This window comes from Cynocephalus volans, chromosome 13, assembly GCF_027409185.1.
Source record: "Cynocephalus volans isolate mCynVol1 chromosome 13, mCynVol1.pri, whole genome shotgun sequence".
NCBI classification, from domain to species: Eukaryota; Metazoa; Chordata; class Mammalia; order Dermoptera; family Cynocephalidae; genus Cynocephalus; species Cynocephalus volans.
Window position 1 is genome coordinate 6,614,876 of NC_084472.1, and position 22,749 is coordinate 6,637,624.

The 22,749-nt window shown below is 37.5% G+C and overlaps 1 protein-coding gene across 3 annotated transcripts in view; it reads right to left on the bottom strand.

The window, feature by feature from the left end:
* PIEZO2 (piezo type mechanosensitive ion channel component 2) overlaps positions 1-22,749 on the bottom strand; it is a 435,460-nt gene that overhangs the window by 218,074 nt on the left and 194,637 nt on the right. The gene's annotated exons all lie outside the window — the stretch shown is intronic.

Consider the following 22,749-nt stretch of genomic DNA (forward strand, 5'->3'; position numbering starts at 1 on the left):
GGTGCAGGGGGAGCATTATTATTTATTGAGCCCTCATTAGGTTGCCCTAGATGGAACCTACATTATCTGACCACAGTTGCTTTGTGAGGTTCTCTCCATACATTGAAGAGCACAAAATGATAACTCCAATATATTTTGAACTTTTTGAAGTACTCTTGTACATAGCAAGCATCTTTTTCATATGAGATTAAAACAAAAAAAAATGAAAAAAATAGGTTGGGAGCTATTAAAGATACACACACACACACACACACACGTGTTTAAATTCTGTTTTAAAGGCCAAATGTATCTTAAATTTAGAGAAAGAGGTCTTGGAGGTCCCTATAAGTAACCTCCTATTGTTTGTTTTAAAGCACCATACTATGCTATAGGGATGCTTCCCCTGATTTTTCTCAGCCCTTTTAGTTTAAAATAAATACGAATAACTTCTTTAAATTACAGAATTTCATATTTACGACACTACACTGCAGTGCAATTATAAAATTAGAAATTCTGATATATGACTGTATTAGTACAAACTGCTCATGATTTGGCAGGGTCTGAGGTGTAAATCTCAACTGAATCATAATTCTTTCTATTCTCCTCTACTCATCTTTCATCTAGTTATCTAAATATATATCTATCTTTAATTTTTGTAATCTCTAAAACTTAATATTTTCAAATAATTTTTCCTTATTACATAAGTAATGTATATTTATTTAAATCATGAGAAATCCCACCGTACAGAAATTAGCCACTGTTAATATGTTGGTATATATCCTTTCGGATTCTTTTTGTTCTGTGTGTATGTGTGTGTCTGTGCCTGTGTGTGTGTACATGTGTCTGTGTGCATTAGGTTCATTGGGTACAGCAAAGATCACCTAAACATAAACACCTGGAACAAATGGCTTAATTTAATTGCCAATTCTTCTCTTTTCTTGAGACCAGATCCAAGAGAACAATTTCATACCCCTGTGTCTTGCAGGCCCATTTTTTAACTGTTCCTGGGCAATTTCTAAAGAAATAGAGAGTCTTTCTTCTTACATTACTTCCTTCCATTATTTATTTACTTATTTTTACTTAATAAGTAGCTATATGGCACTCATCTTGTGGCAGGCACTAAGGTTTTACAAATAGTTATTTTATTTAATCCTCACACCTACTCTATAAAATAGGAATTATTATTATATTCATCTTACAGATGTGGGAACTGAGGCCACAGAGAGATTAACTCACTTCCCCAGGGTCACACAGCCATTAAGCAGAAGAGCCAGGATTCCGATGCAGGACATCCGGCTTGAAAGTCTGTGCTCTAACCACTCTGTAACAGGGCTGCTTCCCTTATCTAACTCTTTATATTTTCATTCTTACCTAATTCCAATAAGCTCTGTTATCATGGAAAAAATGCCATCTTCTGTATCTAGGAGAATGTCACAGAAGAATTCCTTGTTTTCTTCTTGGGGGAAGTATGTTGTGGGAGACTCTCAGAAAATGCTCCCCATGATGCCACACGTTCTTATGAACAGAAATGCTTGCCTGAAAGAGGCCTGAATTGTTTTGCTTGCAATGGATGAAGAGGAAGAAAAGCTTAGTAACTTCTTTCAAATATTCTAATGCTGTTATCCAGAAGAAAGAGTAGGTTGCTTAGTGCTACTCAGAGGGCAGAATTAGAGGGCACTTGGAGGGCAGATGAAAATGACAGCAGAGGTAGATTTGGTTCCCTTTCAGGAAGAGCTATCTTACAAATAGAATTTGATGACAACTCTCAATTATTTGTGAAAAGACTCTGTTACTGGTAATGTCCGTAAAATTCAGCATAGAAATGGGAGGGATGACGCATAGTACTCTTTCAAGTCTTAGGAGCCTAAGATTTTATGAAAAGAGGAGTTTGGTGCACATAAAAGAAATTGGCTGGATCAGAACCATGAACAAATCTTGGCTTCAAGTAAGGCAAACTTTGTTTAAAAAGAGCAATCGGGGTCACTATTCAAGAGGCAGGACTCTTACTTCTGCTGCCAGTCAAGCACATCCATTGTTGACCGAGCCTGCTTTCCCCTCCAACACAACCACGGCCACTGTTCCCCTCTTGACAGCTGCAAAGCCAAGCCCTCGCTGACAGCAGTCTGGAGCAAGTCTTCTGCCTCCTGCGCAGCTTTCTTGAATCCACATTTACTTGGAGACTCCAACTTTCAGTACCCTCATTTTTCCTGTGACTTTTGAGGAAAGATTTGGCAGTGGGTCATGATGGGAAGAAATTCATTTAAAATAGTATCCTTAAAACTCCCTCTTCTATACATTATCACTAGTTGATATCTTCTGAGACATCTTGGGAAGTCTGGGTGGAAACCAAAATTCCAATTGCTTTGTGGAGCAAGAGCAGTGATGTCCTGTTGAGGTGATTTCAGTGCTGGGAGCTTGTGTCTGCCTTCCCAGCAGTGTTCTAGAGCTAAACAAGATGCTTGCTTTCCTGAAGCATGGATGCCTCTCCTTGGGACCTTGCTATATGTTCTCCCAAAATAGTTTCAGTTTCAGAGTTCTGAAATTGCAATGTCTCAATTCCTTTTTTTTCTTTAAGTAATGCATACTTTACAGCTCATAAACCTTCATTGGATTTGTAAAGGTGAAGCTTGCTTGGAGTCTGAACTCGTTGAGATTTGTTTTTTTTTAACATATTCCTCCAAAAGTTTTTTTAAAAAAAAGAAGAAAAGAAAGAAAAAGGGAGTCTTAGGAAACCACAGAAGGTAGGCTTCATAAGCATCCAGGCTGTCGCAAGTCCTCACAGTGCTACTGATAAGAAAATCTTGCCCACCACCAGCCTTCACCACAGCTGATGTGCTAGCTGGCTAATTCTCCTGGCCAAGGGAAGTTAAAGGCCTGATAGCTAAGTTGTAAAAGTTTTGCCAATAAAGGCCTGGAGCTAGAACTCCAGTGCCTGACAGTAGGAAGGAAATAGTCAGATGTCATCACTATAGGGCAGGAAATAAAAAAACAGCCTGATGGGATATATCTTGCTAGAGATAAGAAAAACAAAATATTGCAAGTGATGTTTTACTGGGTTCTGCTTTGAAAAGAAAATTTCAGGACTGTGCAGACGCAAACCAACAAGCACTCCTACCGGAGGGGCAGCAGGTCTGGCAGGAACCCTAGAGTGGAACCATGTCTCTCTAGTTTTGTGAGATGGTGCTAAGAGACATTCAGTTACTAGTTCTCTCCTTGTGAATCCCCCTATGCCTTCTCCCTTTACAGCCCTGGAGATCTGGGCAGTTTTAAAACTTGTTTAGAATTTTTATTTCAGTCTGATCTGGTTTCTCCATAATGACAACTCCTAAAGCAGGCAATCCAGCTTACTGTCATCAAGATAAATGTATATTTAGTTTATGAAGAGTAAACTATTTAGTAGAAAATTACACGTAATGAACAGGAGATGGCACATAATTAAACACAGCACCTTGAAATAGCTCATTGGAGCCAATGATGCCAGGAAATACTATATGAATGAATGAAAGATCACTCCCATTTGTTTAGTACTTTACAGATTTCATTGTTCTTTTACAGCAAGTATAAGAAGGCTTAATGAATTCTTTTCTGATTTTGAGTCTGGCATCTAAACTGGAGCATCCTAAGCCTTTTGGGGATATGCTCTTTGGAGCAGCTTGTGCACATGACAACATCTTCACTTGTTCTACGCCCATAATACTGGTGTTGAGTTTCATACAGGGAGGATGTGGTTAGTGCTTATCCACCTGTGGCTGGGATTTGAAAGATCATTGGAAATTCTGACAAACTCACCTAAACTTCTATATGTTATTTCTCCTATGTACAGAACTAGCTCATTATAATGTTCTTGTGCTCCATGGGACAGGCAAAAGCAATTTAAAAAATATCCCTGTATTAGAGTCACAATGGATTGCTAAAAAATTCGATTTTTTCTCCATTCCTCCCATTTCACTCATGTTCCATCTCCTAAATTTTGGGAACTTCCTTCCAAGTACCTAATCTTCCAATGCCACTGGTAGTCTCTCCTAAGCAGTTTATTGCATTCTAGACATCCTTCTGTTCATCTTCTCCCCTGACATTTTGCTGAATTGTGCTCCATATTCTCAAAGGCTTTGCCTTGGCTTGTGATTATCTATGAAAATGATCAATTAAGTCTCATTAAAATGTCTCTTTAAAAAACTGTTTTATTTCAATTGGTTGTGACACATATTTCAGAGAGCAGAGCAGAGGTGGCTTTCAGCAAGAAATTATGCAGGTAACTTTCAAATAAGTTATATATATATAAATAGAGTGAAAGTGAATATAAAATGAGATCTTTATATGCCATTTCAGATGCTAAATTATTTGCAAATTAGAAGCAAAACTCTATAATTTACCAAAATGAAAAGTAAGGCATCTGTGGAATAACAAAAAGAGCATCAAGTTTGGGATCAGAAGACCTTTGGTTAAATCTTAATTCAACCCACACAGACTAACTGTGACCGTGGTTACTAGCCTCAGCTTTCTCATCTGTGTGATGGGGTTACTAATACTTGTTTCCTGTGGTTCTTAGCATAAATCGAAATAATGGTGTGAAGAGTGATTTGCAAAGAGCTAAGTGCTACAGAAATATAAAATACTAAATAAAAGTTAATATATTAGGCATCTAATAGGTATTAATAGCAGCAAGGTCTGACCACAAGCAAACACCTATTTTAAGCACTGACTTCTGCCAAAAATCTAGGGCTAGATGGAGGAAGGAAAGGCTCAGAAATCAAACAATTTCCTTAAGAAGCTTCCTTAGGAAGTCAGCAAATATTTAATATTTTTTACTTTCGGTTTTAATTAGTTTTGAACAAGTCCAGAAAAATACTAAAAAATAATTATTTAGGCTTTACCTGTCATGAATAAAATATATTGTTCTAATAGATGGCAATAAACATATTGAAAGATCCTTCATGATCAGAAAAAAGAGAATAGTCAATAAATTTCATAAATTAATTTATTTTGAAAATAAAAATAACTTTCCAAATTGCAAGTTTTCAAAATACAAAAGAGATAACTAGCTTATATTTATTCACATTTCAAAAGTGAGTTTCCTCTTAACATGGCTTCAAGAGAATACTCTTTAAAAAGTGGAAGCTTTAATGAATCTTATAGGTTGTACCAAAAATTTAATTCTGATCCACTGTGTAGCTCATGGATACATGTGCACTTATGCACATAGCTGGAACTGAATAGCTGAAACTGACAATGAGGGTGCGAAAAGAAGTTACATTATATGTGAATACTACAAAAGTGATACATGTGTAATAAAAACTGTATACTTGTAAGAGGCCTGTCCTTTACTTTAAAAATACTTTGGCAGAGGCACTGTGAGATACATGTGTGAGCTGATTTTTTATCTGTGCCTCAGGGACAGTCATCTGCCCTCATCAGAAACACAAACTACAGGGGTGGTTAGTCAGCATTTCCTACAAAAGCCAAACTCCAAAGGAAGCTATTAGTGCTTTGGTCATTTTTATCTCTGATTAACATGGGGACTTGCTATTCATTAAAATAAATGTAAAAGTGAGTGTTCACTGGTGAAACTGGCGGTGTTCAGGGCATGTAGATTAGCAAGTACACGGCAGAGCCTTGGCCTGGACAGGTAATAAAATCTAGTGAGCTCTTCCTTCTCCTCTTATGCACTGGCCCATTTCAGCTGCGTGAATTGATTCTGCAGTGGGGCTGGGTCTAGCTACTAGTTTCACAGGATTAGTGCTCTGCTGAGGCCCACAACAATATATCCGAATCCTACCTATAGAGTACTTTAGTGTTTTCCTCTAGTGAACATTTCATGCAAGGTGTACTTGAAGTTTCTTCTAGGATTAGGAACTGGGATTTTGTGAAGAACACAGTACAGGATACAATATACTTTTGTGTTTACCAATAATGTTTACATGCCTAAAAGAATTCAGCCTGAGATGTACATTCGTTGTTACCCAGCATCAAGGTTGTAGGGAGAATACATAAGGCTCTAAAGTTCCTCTAAATATCAGGACTGCAGGTATCTACTAAAAAAAAAACCTAATAGTTGTGCATGACCAAATTTACAACATTATAAAATTGATTGGAAAATACCAATTGTCTCAAAATTTAAATATATAGGTACAAGAGACTTCCATTTTTGGCAGTATGGCCAACTAGATACTCTAAACAATTATCCTAACTGAAAATTTTATTTTAAAAAGTTGGGTAAAACATTTTTAGACACTTAAATGCTTCACTGATCTGCAGAGAAAGTAAGGAATCCTTAGAGGCCAATAAATGATTGAAAAGCAGGCTTGCACTCTACAGTTGTCTGCCCTGACCTTTTAACCTTGGATAATCACACAGAGCACTATGAGATGGTTGTCAAAACCAGGTCCCACCAAAAGAAGGGAATCCAAAGGGAGACACTGAGTCAAGTTGGGACCTTAAATGACTACTCCCTTAGTATAAATTTTAACTGGAAATAAACCCAACACAGAAGAAAGTGGCAAGGTAATTCGCCTGTCTCTACCACATAGAGAGTGGAAAATATTTCCCCTGATAATTTGCATCCACAAGCTGGTCCACATACAGGTTTGCTGCCTTAATTTATACAACCTATATAGTCTGAAAAGCTTCCATCTCAGAATTTATTTTAAGGTGGTACCAGGTTGGCAGGTTCTCCTAGATGCCTGGTGGAAGCAAACACATTCTCTTGGAAAGCAACACAATTACATCTTAAGCCTCTAAGTTTTCTGTAAAATGAATTTCCCAGGAGTAACAGATAAAAGTAAAAACAGTAAAACACTCATGAATCCAAGGTGACACAATTGGAAACCAAAAGTAACTACTGACAGTTGAGAGAAAGGAATTATAAGACACAGAATGTAAAATGTTAGTTAAATATATTTAGATAAACAAAAGTGAAAACTGAAAAGGTAAATAGGTAGCTAATACTAAAATGCAAAATAAAGGATTTTAAAGAGAACCTTACCTCTAAAAAAACTAGAAAGAAAATAAAAACATAAATATTTAAAACAAATACTAAGTGGATGAGGCAAAAATCAGTTCAGGCACAAGTGATAGTGGATTAGGGAATGAATAATCAAAAGAAATTATCCAAAATACAACATGAAAGACAGAGTTCCACCCTAATCAAAGTTCCAAAAGAAAAGAGTAAAAAGAAAGAGAATAAAACAATATTTTTAAAAGAGATAATGTGTGCACATTTTTCCAGATTTGCTTAAAAATACTAATTCTGGAACTGTATATTATGATAGCCCAATGAAACACAAACAAGAATCAATAAAAAGAAATTTACACAGATGTATACCTTAGTGAAATCAAAGAATAACAAAGACAAATAAATCCTAAAATCAGCCTGAGAGTAAAAGCAGATTATCCAAAAAGGAAGAGCAATTAGTCTGAACACACATTAGAGGCAAGAGTGGGTGGGATACTATCTTCAAATTTATGAGACAGTTTCCAATTCCAGCCAACATGGAGTTACAGAATTCAGATTTACTCTCCCACCTGAAACAACCAAGAAAAAAACACCCAAAAAATATATCAAAGACAAATTTATGAAACAAGGTTTTCAAGACAGGGAATCTCAGGCAACCACGTACAGTGATACCAAGGAAAAAACAAATGAAGCAAATCCAACAATTGCTCCCAAATTTCTACCATGAGAGAATGCCCATGTGCAGTGCAGGGTGGGGAGGAGGGGTAGCCAGGCAGAAGCCAGGGGACTCTCTCAGTAGAGGAAACAAAGCTGAGAATCCAGGGAGACCAGGAATGCTACAGTTCATAGGAAAGAGTCCCAGAGAGTAGAAATCAGCACAGAGGAAGCGCCCCAGAGATCTGTGTATTCAGCTGAGCAGTGGCCAGCACATGTATGTGTAGAAACTACCTGGACCTGAGGACGAAACCACCTTTCTCACAGGGCCATCAATACTGCTTATTCCTACTCGCCAGTTTTGAGTAGAATAACCAAAAGGGTCTTGCCTCCATAGTGGGCAAAAATTGGCTGCAGACTGAAAGCTGCTGTGGTCCTGCTTGACAAATGTTAAAAACAAGACCCCCAAAGATCAAAATGTTTCCAGATAACTTAATTGCATTCCAGAACAGAGCTTAAGAATACACACACACACACACACACACACACACACACACACACACACCCCAGCACCCAACAAGTAAAATTAATACAGTAGACACCCAATAAAACATTACCAGGTACATAAAGAAGTAGAAAAATATGACCCATAATTAACAGAAAAATCAATCAAAAGTATCCGAGAACTATCACAGGTGTTCAAATTAGCAGACAAAACAAAAACAAAAACAAAAGCAAAACAATATAATTTATGTCATATGTTCAAAAAGTTAACTAGATAGAAGATATAAAATTGAACTATTAAGTTGAAAACAATGTCTGAAATGAAACATACATTGAATAAGATTAATCATAGATTAGACACTGCAGAAGAAAGGTTAGAGAATGTGAGGATACAGCATCAAAAACTAACCAAAATGAAACACGGAGAGAAAAAACAATAAAAATGAAAAGAGAATCACTGAGGTATGAGTAACTTCAGGTGGCACAGGATACAAGTACTTGGGTCCTGAAATAATGGCCAAACATTTTCCAAATTTGATGAAAACTGTAAATTTATAGATCCGAAAAGCTCAATGAACTTCAGAAACAAAAATGATGAAGAAAATCCCCATATCATAATTTAAATACTCGAAATTGATGAAAAATAGAAAATCTTAAAAGCAGCCAAAGAAAAGTCATATTATATACATAAAAACAAAGCTAAGAATGACAGCATTTTTTTTTTTTTTTTACCGGAAGAGATGAACTGAGAAGACAGTGAAACAACATTTTATTTTATTTTTTGTCTTTTTGTGACCAGTAAGGGGAGCGCAACCCTTGGTGTGGTGTCGCCCGCACCGGCACTCAGCCAGTAAGCACACCGGCCATTCCTATATAGGATCCGAACCCGCGGCGGGAGCGCTACTGCGCTCCCAAGCACTGCACTCTCCCGAGTGCACCACGGGGCCAGCCCTGAAACAACACTTTTAAAGTACTAGGAGAAAAAGAAAAACACCTGTCAACATAATTTTATACCCTGCAAAAATATCTTTCAAAAAATGAAAGGATGCCCACTGGGGAACTGTGATTCCACCCCAACCCTGCAACAACAAATCAGTATGAGACAAGCCTTCACTTCTCCCCTTTCTGGTGTTAGCAGGGTTTAACATGGAGCTGCGTTTACACCCCCACTTGGAGGCAATGAGATGGCGAGAGACAGTGCCCCATATTCACTAAGACAGTGTCAGGAGGGCCAAGGGGGAGTTGAACTTCCACCTCAGCAGTCTACAACAAGGAAGTGTGAGTCAGAGTTCCACTTTTTATGGTGTTGGCAGGGCTCTGTGGGGAGCTGAGAATGTATCCTCAGCCTTTACGCTACACCTGAGTAGGGGGACTGCTTGTTTACAAGAATGATTGAATATTGTCCAGAATATCATAATATAACATCCAAAATATCTATGATACAATTAGAAATCACTCATCCTAAACTGAACCAGAAAAATCATAACTTGAAGAAGAAAAGACTACTAAGAGACATCAACACTAAGATTAATCCTCTATTAAAATTATCTGGAAAGTATTTTAAGCTGCAATCATAAGCATGCTTCAACAAGCAGTTATGAATTACCTTGAAACAAATGAAAAAATAGAAAAATCTCAATAAAGAAATGGAAGTTATAAAAGAGAACGAAATGCAAATTATAGAACAAAAAATACAAATTCGAAAATTTTAAAACATGTTAGATGGGCCCAATAGTAGAGTGGAGATGACAGAAGATAGAATCAAGATGATGAACTTGAGGAATTTACCTAATCTGAAAATCAGAGAGAAGATAAAAATAAATAAATAAATACATGAAACCCGAGGACAAATCATCTTTAAAGCAAAGAAAAAACTCTGAAAGCAGCCAGGGAGAAATGATGCACTACTTATAATGGAACACTAATTCACACTGGAACAGATATCTCATCTGAAACCATAGAGGCCAGAAGAAAGTGGCAAAATATTTTTCAAGTACTGAAAGAAAAAAATTGTCATTGTAAATTCTATGTCTGGTAAAAATATGTTTCAGGAATAAAGGGGAAGTAAAGAGGTTGGAAGTAAAAAGATGAACAAAGATGTACCATAAAATTGTCAAACAAAAATTGAAGATAAAATCAACTTCTTTAGACAAAAACAAACAAACAAAAATGCTAAATAATTCACCAGCAAACCCTCACAAAAGAATTAATACGGAAAAGTCCTCCTGATAGAAAGAAATGATACCAAATGAAAATATGGGAGTACAAAAGGCATGAAGAGCACCAGAAATTTTAACTATATGGGTAAACAGATGAGATATTTTATGTATTATATAAATCTCTTTGAAAGATGACTGTTCAAACAAATATAATAATGTATTATGGGCTTTACAACCTGTATAGGTAAAATATATAACAATAATGGCATAAAGGCTTGGAGGGGATAAATGCTAGTACATTATTATAACGTTCATAATAAGTGAAATGGTTTAATATAAAATAGAGACAGACTGTGATAAGTTAAAGGTGAATAATATAAACCCAAAGGAAACCATCAAAATAATGAAACAAAAAGTTTTAGCTAGTAAGTTAAGAAATGGGATAATAATAAATTTTAAAAACATTCATTCCAAAAGAAGGTAGGAAAAGAAAAAGAAGGGAAAAACATATAATATGAAGAAAAAACTAGTGGATGACAGACATAAGCTTAAATATACCCATTACCACATCAAATGCAAATAGTTTCAAGATTGTGGAGGTGCACACCAAGATTTCTAAGATGTAGATAATGCTTTAGTCATATTGTTAATCTATATACCTTAAATATAATTTCGACATATAATAAAAATTAAAATATACTTGGATATGTCAATACAATCTCATACTAAATTACTATAACTATACTTACACCTAAACAATTGAATTATTTTAATATTCTGACCAATAAGCCTTTTACTTATCAATCTCCTTTATGAGATATAATTAATCTCAAAATTAATTAACAAAATGTTAATGTCACAAAATGACAAATGTTTTCAAAAAATCCTATGATGTAGTTTTTTGGATTAATGCCATCTTTGACTATCAGCAAATGCCAAACAATCCTAACAAAATATGACCTGGTTTTTAATTTATTGCACTGATGATGTTTTAAGGTCAATACATTTTTCTTATTGTTGTTTCTTGATCAGAAAGGGTGCTGAAAGGGTGCTAAGAGGCTGCGAATGTGTTCACTAGTAAGGGTGAGAAATGATAGGAATCAGTTTGGTACAGAATAGAAATACTCACTGCAGTGCTGTGGTAGTACCACGTGCAGATTTAAGCTCCCAACGGAGGAGAATATCCAAAAGCAGCTACAAAATCACAGTTGATTCTTTTTCCAAACTGCCCTATCATTTCATAATAATTCACAGAGGTATGAACCTCTGTATCAACTCACAACTATGGAGAATTTGACCTTAGTTGTTGTTATAACATGGGTGTGTTACAGAAATACAAATACGTAAGTAAATTAAACGGTGTGTTTTGTATAGATGCATACTTATACCTTTACTTTCATGAGGATATATGTGAGGGTGTTACGGCCTGTCAGTAAATGCCAGCCTTTTGTAAACAGGTTGCTTTTATGGGAGCACCTACTATCTGCTCCAGAAAATAGATGAAATGTCTCCATTTTAATGCAAGGCCAACAGCCCTTAAAAGGAGGCTGATAATTAGGACACTGAGTATTCATACAGAGATGGTTCTTTATCGGTTAGTAGAAATTGTAGCTATATCTATTTTGAGATAAAATTTCCCAGGAAGTAATTACATACATACATTTAAATTTTTTAACTGGCTTATGACTGAGAAAAAGGAAACATTTTTTTTTCTCATTTCCTGCCAGTTTGTAGCAGTCTAAATCAATACTAATGCAGGAGATGAGTGGTGAGGCTATGTACATTTGCCCTTGACATAAGCAACGTGACAAGCCCTACAAGAACAAGAAAAAACAAATGAACTACACTAGTAACAACCCGAATATGTTTAAATAATGCTCAAAGAAAAGATATTGGGCTGAAGGTATCCCACTTATTCTCAAACACTCTTCCTAGGGATCTTCCAAGCGCTGTAAAACCCAGGGGTGATGCAAGAGCTCCAAGCACCCCGAATCCCACCCTCCTTAGACCAAGAACAGAGTGAGTTTGGAGAGAAGAGTCACCCGTTCTAGCCACGGGGCTCACGCAGGAGCCCTGCACCAAATCCTTCTATTCCATCTTGATGGTCTCACTTATTTGTGGGAGCTAAAAATAAATAAATAAATATACAAACAAATGGTGGAGGGGGGTGGGGAAGAAGACACAACAATCACAACAATTCCTTGAACTTGTTAAGACAAGTGAACAGATATGATGTTGATGGCGGGGAGGGTGAAGAGAAAGGGGGGAAAGAGGAATTGGTAAAGGGACATGAAAATCAACTACAAGGTGTATTGATAAATCAAAATCAAAAACAAAATAAAATTTTAAAATCTCAGAAAAGGATTGAATCAGGCTGTGACACCAACCACGACTGGCAGGAAAATTGCAGCATGAGCTGCTAGCAAAACCAGCTTAAGCAAAGTATCTGAGCGGTGTGGAAAAGAGGGGTTTTTTTCTTCCTGGAGACTCAAAGAAGGCATTATCATATTCTTCTAAACAGGAAGGGAAAATCATTCAGGTGACTGAGGAACTGATATGGTCATGGTGATGCCTCTTCTATTCCTCAAGTTACATCCTCCCAAATCACTGTCATTGATAACAAAACCATAAACAGGAGGAGGCAGCTTCCCCAGGACCAGAATGCTTTCCAATAGTGTCCTTGAAAGACAGCAATGAAATTTTGAAAATTTCATGAAGAACATATTGAATGAATAATACAGTTGCAGAAGTAGTGGTGGTTTTTACTAAATCTTAGGAAAACAAAGGAAAACAACTAATTTTTTTAAAATAATGAACCAGGGATTGAACTCTGTTCATCCTGTTAAGAGTTTCTAAAAAAGTTGGCTTCATCCTATGTATTTTAATGACAGTTAATATTGAAAATGAATGATGAATTGTAGTTTATCTCCAGGCAGGGGGTTAGCACAGATAAACCCACTTTTTTTCCCATTGCAAATTAGTGTGCTTTATATAATGACACTGGAAGAGGGTCAATAGATAGTAGACCAGTCACTCCATCCCTTAAAAATCCTGTCTGCTGTGTGCCAGCCACCATGCTTAAAGCTGAAGCTAAGAGAGAAATCAGCTTCTCTGAAGGAGTTCACAATCCAGTGGAAGAGGCAGCACAGAACACATAAGACTCGTGCTTGAATGACAGACTGGAACACAGGACCGAACAAAATATACACTGGCCAAAGCCACATCATTATATTTTGTCATTTCAGCTGAGATCTCCAGTCACCAAGTGAATATTGCTTATATCTTCAGCTACTTCTTTCAACTAGGGAGCAGGAAATGTAAGTTACTATAAACATGGCTTTAGCTATTACGAGTACCCTGATAACATCCCGATCTGTGTCTCTAAAAAGACATCTTTTCTGAACCATGGATCCATTTACACAATGACCTACCAGACATTTCCATTTGTAGCCACACAGACACATTGATCTCAGGATTTCAAACAGTAAACTGACCAACATCTCCCCTTCCTCGAACTCCCTCCTCTTTCCTCTTCTGCATCAAATCTGAGCTTCTTCAGATGGCCCTTAACACTGTTTAAACGGTACCTCCATCCACTGAGTCAGCCTCTCTTTCTCTTTCCTCCACACGAAATTAGAAAATAAATCTTGTTGATTTTACTCCCAAAATATTTCTTGAAGCAGTCTTCTCTTCTAAACTCCCTCTGCAATTGCCTTAGTTCAAATTCTCATCACTTGCTACCCAACAGTCCCCGGCTGGCCTTCCTCCCTCCATTACCCAAATCCTTCATCACACCCATGCATACCCACACCCACCCATGCATACCCACACCCACCCATGCATACCCACACCCACCCATGCATACCCACACCCGCACATGCATACCCACACCCACCCATGCATACCCACACCCACCCATGCATACCCACACCCGCACATGCATGTGCACGAAAAAACACATGGTTGCCAGATGATCTTTCTAAAACATAATTTGTGTTTCTATCACTGCTTAAAACCCTCAGTGGCTCTCTGTTCCCTATAGGCTAAATTCCAAACTCCTACAAATGACACCCAAGACCTTCCAAGTTCCTGGATTACTCTCCATGGCCCGACTACTGGAGGAGATCTTCAGTCATTCTTCTGGGGACCACTTCACTTTACCTCATATTCATCTCTAAAACATCTCTATCATATGTCACTGCAGGGAACTGTTTATATGTCTACCCTCTTACCTTAGATCTTGAACTCCCCAAGGGAAACAGAAGTAGCTTATTTTTCTATGACCCCCTAAGGTTAGCACACTTCTTGGGACCCAGCATGCCCAAATATTCAATCAACATTTGTAGAATGAATGAATGAAGAAAATGTAAGATATAAAACAGGAAGATGCTATTAAGAATCCCATATAACATTATGAATAATTATAATATAACTACACTTTGTCAAGTATAGGGCTTCTCACATCTGTGAAATTGTTGCAAAAACATTATTAATTTGGCCTTCACAACACCCCTTAAGAAAAGTAGTCATGATCTCATGAACGTGTGGACAGCTAGTAGTACAGCCAGACCGGAATCTACTGCTCTAATCCCTCCACTCTCCATTAAAGCCCCAAAACAAATGGTGAAGGGAACATTTCCAATTTGTTTCAACTATGGTCACCCACTTTAAAAAAAAAAAAAAAAAACATTTTCTTATTATTAGGCTATAATCTAGCAAGTAAAATTCACGTTTTTGTGTATATAATTTTTCAACTTCTACTACATTCATACTCATGTAACCACCACTACCAACAAGATATAGAGTAGGTCCACTGGCCCCCCAAATTCCCTGTGGTCTTCGTAGTCAACCACTCCGCTGATCCCTTAGCACCGGTGACCACTGATGTATTATGTTCTTAGAGTCTGACCTTTTCCAGAATACTGTATATGTAATCCTAAAGTATGTAGCGTTAAGCTACTGGATTCTTCCATTTAGCATAATGCATTTGAAATGTTATTGTGTGTATCAACATTTTGTTACTTTTTATTGCTGACTAATAGTCCATCCAGGGATTGTTTGCTTATCCATTAAACAGCTGAAAGACATTTGGGTGTTTGCAGCTTGGGACAATTACAAATAAAGCTGCTGTAAACATTGGCTTAGAATTTTTTGTGTTAACGTAAATTTTCATTTCGCTTGAGTAAATAGCCAACAGTGGGATTACTGGGTTGACTACTAAGTATACGGTTAACTTTCTAACATACTGACAGATTGTTTTCAAAGTGGCTGTAGAATTTTGCATTCCCACCAGCAATGTATCGAATTCCACTTGTTCTGCATCTCCACGTCTTTGCCAGTACTTGGAATTGTCTCTTTCTCTTTCTTTCCTCTCTTTTTCTTCTCTTCCTTCCTTCTTTCCTCCTTCTCTTTCTCTCTTCCTTTCTTATTTTCTTCTATTCTGAGAGATGTATAGTGGTAATCTACATTGCATTTCCCTAATGAGCACTGATGCATGACAGCTGGCAGAGCCAGGCACTCACTGTGAGGAATGGAGACAACCTCGAATCAAGTGGCGTTTTTCCTATATCCTGCAAAGTTTTAAAGCCATATATGTGTTAGATGCCAAAGACGCTAAACCAATTGCTCACATTTCCTGAGCAACACCTTATTCTCTAGTACCTAGTACTGGCAGGGGCGGAGATAATCCAAGCCTCTAGCCATCTAGAGAGAGAACTACCCCAGAAGAAGTATCACTAAGCAAATAATAATAATGATGATAAGTAGAAGAAAAAGTAGGGGGAGGAGCACCTTTTTTTATTCTGTTCTATATTTATTCATTCGTTTTCAAGAGATGAAAATAACTTGTGGTTGTTTTTTAAATCTTTAAAACCACCAAGTGTTCGTGACCCGGACACATCCTAGAGGAGGCAGGTAAGTCATGAGAGCCACTAAACAGCCTGACAGAATCCCTGGTCTCAGGACTGCTCGGCAAACCAGGTCCAGGCAATCCCAGCAGTCCACAAAGTCTTCCTTCAGCTCCCCTGCGTGCTCTGCACCGGAAAGCTGGCAGAAACACACCTTTGCCTGGTTTGCTTACGTAACCCAACATTAAAGCTGTGTTTAGAACTTTTAGAGATGCCTTAGATCCATAAACGAATATATTAGCTTGACTGAGCAAAGTGTTTGGCTGTAAGTACCTGAACCCAGGGCCTGAGGTTAAAGTCAACAGACACCTCAGAGCAATGTGGCCTTTTCCTCTTACTTCTCTCCTCATGATGAACGGTTGGCAACGTTTGCCTTGCTTCCCAGAAAAGTGTAAACTTAATGAGACTGAATAGATTTTCCAGATTTATTAAAATTATCCAAATGCTCTCGATAACTCTTCAAACGTTATAACTATTCAATAAATAGAAAAGAAGAAAGGAAGGAGAGGAGAAAGAAAGAAGAGAAGGCATAGGACGAGAAAGAAGGCAGGGCGCCACGAGGGAGGAAGGGAAGCGGAGGAGAGAGTCGAGCTCGCCTCACTGGAACGGCTCAGGAATGACTGTTCCGCCGCCTTGTGTTCCGTAGTGGAATGTACGCAGGCTGGCTGAAACGGGGACGTTTCTATAAATTCAGCCAAAGTACATTCAGACCAAGATCAGCTTTAATCCTCACCCACGAAAGGGCCTGCGGGAGGCCCCGCTAGGAGCAGGAACAGGAAAGCAGCAGGAGGACAGGGCTGGTGTGGGTGCTTCCTGCTCTGCAGCGCCCGCTGGCTCCGGCTCCGGCTCCAAGGGTGAGCGCCTCGGCCGCACTCAGCAGAGGGCAGGCGCCCGCGCTTCAGCGCTTCTCTTCAACCGCCTCAACAGTTCAGCGCTGTGCAGGCAAGTTTACAGAGTAACCTAGCCGCAAAAGAGCAGCACTCTGTGTGAGGAAGACGTCCGCCCAGTGGAGAAAACGTGCAAGACACCCGCCCATGCAAGAGAACACGCGCCCATGCAAGAGAACACGCGCCCACGCGAGTGAACGCATGCAAGACGTCCGCCCATGGGAGAGAATGCGTGCAAGACATCCTGTAAGATTGTAGTAATGGAAAGACTGTAGGATTGTAGTAATGGAAAAATATAGCTCTAACCTGCACAATTTGCTAGTATAGCTTTAACCTGCACAATTTGTTTCTGCAAACGCTTGCTAAAACGGGGAAACATATCCAAAAAATGTAAAGCAGCTTCTAAGAGGTCAAGAAGAGGTCAGGCAGACTTAAGCACACATTCCCGGAACCAGTTGGTCCCAAGGACTAAGCCAGCCCCCCCTTATCTTCAAGACACCTGGCTGGACCAGGGAAGATAAACGATTGAAAAATGTATCATCTCTTATCGGGGTGCTAGCCTGTTGAGCCTAACCGTTAATCCTAAGGCACCTCTGTTAATTAGCAGCTACTCCTGTTATGAAAAACTGTCTAAAGAAACTGTATAAAAACCTTGGTGTTGAAGAACTTGGGGCCGCTTTATGTCCGGAAGACAAAGCGACCCAGCATGCTGAAATAAAACTCCTCTTGCTTGATTCCAGCGATCTCTTGTCTCCTGGTCTTGGTGAAGTGAGCCACCCCCCACGTGTGGGATTTGTGCTTAGTGCACGGGTCTTACAGTCCGCCCACGGAAGAGAACAGGCGAGCAAGAAGTCCGCCCATGGGAGAGAACACGCACCGCAAGACGTCCACCCACAGGAGAGAATGCACAAGAAAGACGTCCACCAACGGGAGAGAACCGCATGGAAAACATCAGCCCATGGGAGAGAACCGCATGGAAAACATCAGCCCATGGGAGAGAACCGCATGGAAAACATCAGCCCATGGGAGAGAACTGCATGGAAAACATCAGCCCATGGGAGAGAACCGCATGGAAAACATCAGCCCATGGGAGAGAACCGCGTGGAAAACATCAGCCCACGGGAGACGCTTGCGGAAGACGCCTGCCCACGGCGGGAGAGCACAGTGCGTGAGGAAGATGTGTGCTCATTTTTTTCTTGTCTCTTTTTGTTTTTCTATGGCCCCTGTATCTAAAATTTCAAGCATGGCTGACTTAAATATTTCAATTCTACTTTCCTGGATTACTTCTTTTCTTAGTAATTATTACTATTAGAATATTGCAAAGTTTACTTACTTGCATGTTTTCCACATTACAGAATATCAACTTCTCAAGAGCAAGGATTTGTTGTTTCTAAGCTACCATATCCCCAGCATCTAGAATTGTGCCTAATATATGGGGGGGGGGAATAAATATCTGTTGAATAATGAATGAATGAATAAATAAATATGTTTTCCATGACTATTTGACATCCTTTAGGAAGGGGGAGGAATTCTCTGTCTGTTTAAATCCAGTTTCCATCATTTCTTGGAATTCGTATATGAGGCTTTGGCTGACTCAACAACCTGTGAATCAGTTTTTATCTGATGAGTTCTGTGATTCTCAACCAATCTGAACATGCAAATAATAAAACTTGTTGCAGGTTACAAAATCAATATACAAAAATCAGTAGCATTTTTTTATACATTAACAGAGAACCATAAGAAAAAGAAATTAAGAGAACAATCCCATTTACAATAGCATCAAAAAATAAAAAAGAAGAAAACAAAACAAGCAAACAAACAAACAAAAAGAACCCTTAGGAGTAAATTTAACCAAGAAGGGAAAAGATCTGTGTGCTGAAAACTATAAAACATCAATGAAGTAAATTGAAGAAAACACAAAGGGAAAGATATCCCATGTTCATTCATCGAAAAAATCAATATTGTTAAAATGCCCATACTACCCGAAGTGTTCTACAGATTCAATGCAATCCCTATCAAAATTTCAATGGCATTTTCAGAGAAAAAAAAATCACAAAATATGTATAAAGCCACAAAAGACCCCAAGTAGCTAAAGCAACCTTCAGCAAAAAGAATAAAGCTGAAGACATCACAATTCCTGATTTCAAAATACATTTTAAAGTTGTTGTAAACAAAACAGCATGGTACTGTCATATGACCAGACACATCAGCCAGTGGAACAGGAGAGAAAGCTTGTTTTCTATCATATGAAATTTATGGTCAATTGATTATAGATGGTGCCAGGAACAGACAGTGAAGAAAGAACAATCTCTTTAACAAATGCTGGGAAAACTGGTTATCCACATGCCAAAGAATGAAATTGGACCCTTATCTCAACCGTATATAAAAGTTAACTCAAAATGGATAATAGGCTTACATATAAGACCTGAAACTGTGAAGCTACTAGAAGAAAATAGGGGGAAAGCCCCACAACATTGGGCTGGGCAGTAATTTCTTGGATAGGACTCCAAAAGCACAGGCAACAAAAGCAAAAATACACAAATGGTATTATGTTAAACTAAAAACATTCTGCACAGCAAAGGAAACAATAGAGTGAAAAGAAAATGCACGGATTGCAAGAAAATATTTGCAAACCATATATCTGATAAGAGGCTAATGTCGAAAATATATAAGGAACACAAACAATAGCAAAAGAAAACAAACAAACAAACAAAAAACCCAATTAGAAAATGAGTAAAGGATCTGAACATTTCTTAGCAGTAGAGACACAAATGCCTCCCCCCCTGCACACGTGTATATATATATATATATATATAAATTCTCAACATCACCAATCATCAGGGAAGTGCAAATTAAAACCGTATGAGATTATGAGTTATCATCTTATATCTATTAAAATGGCAACTATCAAAAAGATGAGTGATAAGTGTTGGCGATGATATAGAGAAAGGGAACCCTTGTATATTGCTGATGGAAATGTAAATTGGTACAGCCATTGTGGAAAATACATTGGCGGTTCCTCAACAAACTAAACATAGATATACCGTATGATCCAGCAATCCCACTTCTGGGTACATATCCAAAGGAATTAAAATCAGTATGATAAAGAGATATCTGCACTGCCATGTTCATTTCAGCATTATTAACAATAGCTAAGATATGGAAACAAACTAGGTGTCAATCACCAGGTGCATGGAGAAAGAAACTGTGGTACTTATACACAATGGAATACTATTCAGCCTTTAAAAAGAAGGAAATCCTGTCATTTGAGACAAGGTGGATGGAACTGGAGGACATTTATGTGAAGTGAAATAAGCCAGGCACAGAAAGACAAATACTGCATGATCTCACCTGTATGTGGAATTTATGAAAGTCAACCTCATAGAAGGAGTAGAAAGGTGGTTACCAAACGCTGGTGGGGAGTAGCAGGAATGGAAAGGTGACATGTTGATCAAAAGGTACAAAGTTTCAGTTAGGCTGGAGGAATAAGTTCTAGTGATTTATGGCACTGCCTGGTGACCACAGGTAATAATGTATTATATATGAAGCATCTTCAAAAAGTTCATGGAAATATTCGTATTACCTTTTAATTCTATTTCCTCACAAACTTTTTAAGTGCCCTCATATTTCAAAATTTCTAAGAGGATATATTTTTAATATTCTCACCACAAAAAAAAAGTTGGCGAGGTGATAAGTATATTAATTAGCTTAATTAAATCTTTCTGCAATGTATATATAGATCAAAACATCACGGGCCAACCCCATGGCGCACTCGGGAGAGTGCGGCGCTGGGAGCGCAGCAGTGCTCCCGCCGCGGGTTCGGATCCTACATAAGGATGGCTGGTGCGCCAGTCATAAAAAGACAAAAAAAAAAAAAAAAATCACATGTACCCCATAAATATAACCAATCATTTCTGAATTATAAATAAAGTAATAATACCCTTTAGTTTCACCTTAATAGAAGCAAATAACCTAGTGCATTTATGTACTTCAGGCAGTCTATCAGGTAAAATGTATTTAGGTCCTAAAAATGTAGACATATTCTAGGATAAGAATTTGGCCACTTTAAAACATAAATAAAAATACCAACTGTATGATAATTGTATATTAGTGAGTATAAAGTTTACTGGTACAGTTAGTAAGTCATAATAAATTTTCAACTTACATTATTATTGAGAATATTTACTGCTATGACTCAAATACCAAGAATAAATAATAATTCCAAGAGTAAAATAAATGCCACTTACTGTTGACCATATCTGTCTATAACTGTAGCACAGAGAGGACATTCAATATATTTTGTCAACAAAAAATATGTTAATGATTCAATATTAGTAGTAAGATGCATTTCACTAGCATATTGATTCAAATTTTAAAGTATGTATTAGTGACTTGAAAAGCTGTTTTAAATAGAAAATGTATTTGTATGTTTTGTTTTCAAAGCCTTCACCTTAAAATGGTATGCTCACCTGTGTTTGAGTTAATGCAGAAGGGTGATTTTATAGACATTTCATCAAAAATTTCACATTCTGCTTTTATTTTAAGTTTATAATGATCTAAAGGTAGATTCTTAAATAATCACTTAAATTTTGGATTACTTAATTATTCGGATTGAGAGAAATGTCACATGTCCAAGTTCATTAATAATAGGTCAAAAAATCACATATAGATATATAGATAACTCATTGCAGTTGAGATGGGATGTTTTATAACACATCCCGTCAGATATAAAGAATTAACCATTAAAATTTATTATGCAGACTCTGCATCTCACTTTGTCAATTTCTCAGTACCACCCGTGCATATCAACACGTGCTGCAAAACATTCAATCAATTCATATGCTCCCACTACCCGCCCTTTGTTTCATGAAGTCACAAAGTCCCACTGAGGAATAGTGACCTGTCCGAGGGCAGAGAGACAGAAGATTTTCAGACTTAAGCAAGAAGTTCTGATCTAAATTATAGCTCTAATACGACATGCATCTACATTTCTTTTAAGTAAAATATTCATGTGACATACTGTAAATAAAGTTAAATAAATGACATAAACTTTAGTCTATTAATAAATCCTTAATGCACCCTAGATACTTAGAAATAGTAAAGAAATGAAGAGATGGCTCTCATGTCACAAATACTTTTTTCTGAAAAACTGTTAAAACAGTCATATTTCTAGTATCAGAGAATCTTACATTTATTTCATATATAGAGACTCACTTTTTTATATTTTTGAAAGTCCAAAAATTATCAAATTGAAGTAACTCAAGCTTTTTATCAGCTTTGGGATATTTGAGACCATAAGGCTCTGAGCTTCATCTTATGCAGAAATGTTGCTGCTTTTCATCTTTTTATTGAAATTATAAATTCCTAAAAATGCCAAACCAGTATAGTATATACTTTAAATACTAACATTGGTTTTATTCAACCAAAAGCTCTAGAACTCATTTAAAATGTTTTAAATATAGCTTAAAAGGTCTAGCTTTATGACAGCAAGGCAAAATTTCTTATATGTTCAATTTCTAAGATCTTTTAAAAGAAGCACTTATAGAGAGACTCTACAACAGAAGTAGGAATTCTCTAGTCTAAAAGCTATAGTTTTTATACTCTTAATTATCTTCATTCAAACTCTGAAAAGTATTAAAAACACAAAGGGTAGCATATCAGGTCCTTCATAAAATCCTTTATAGACACAGTACACCATAACACAGTAT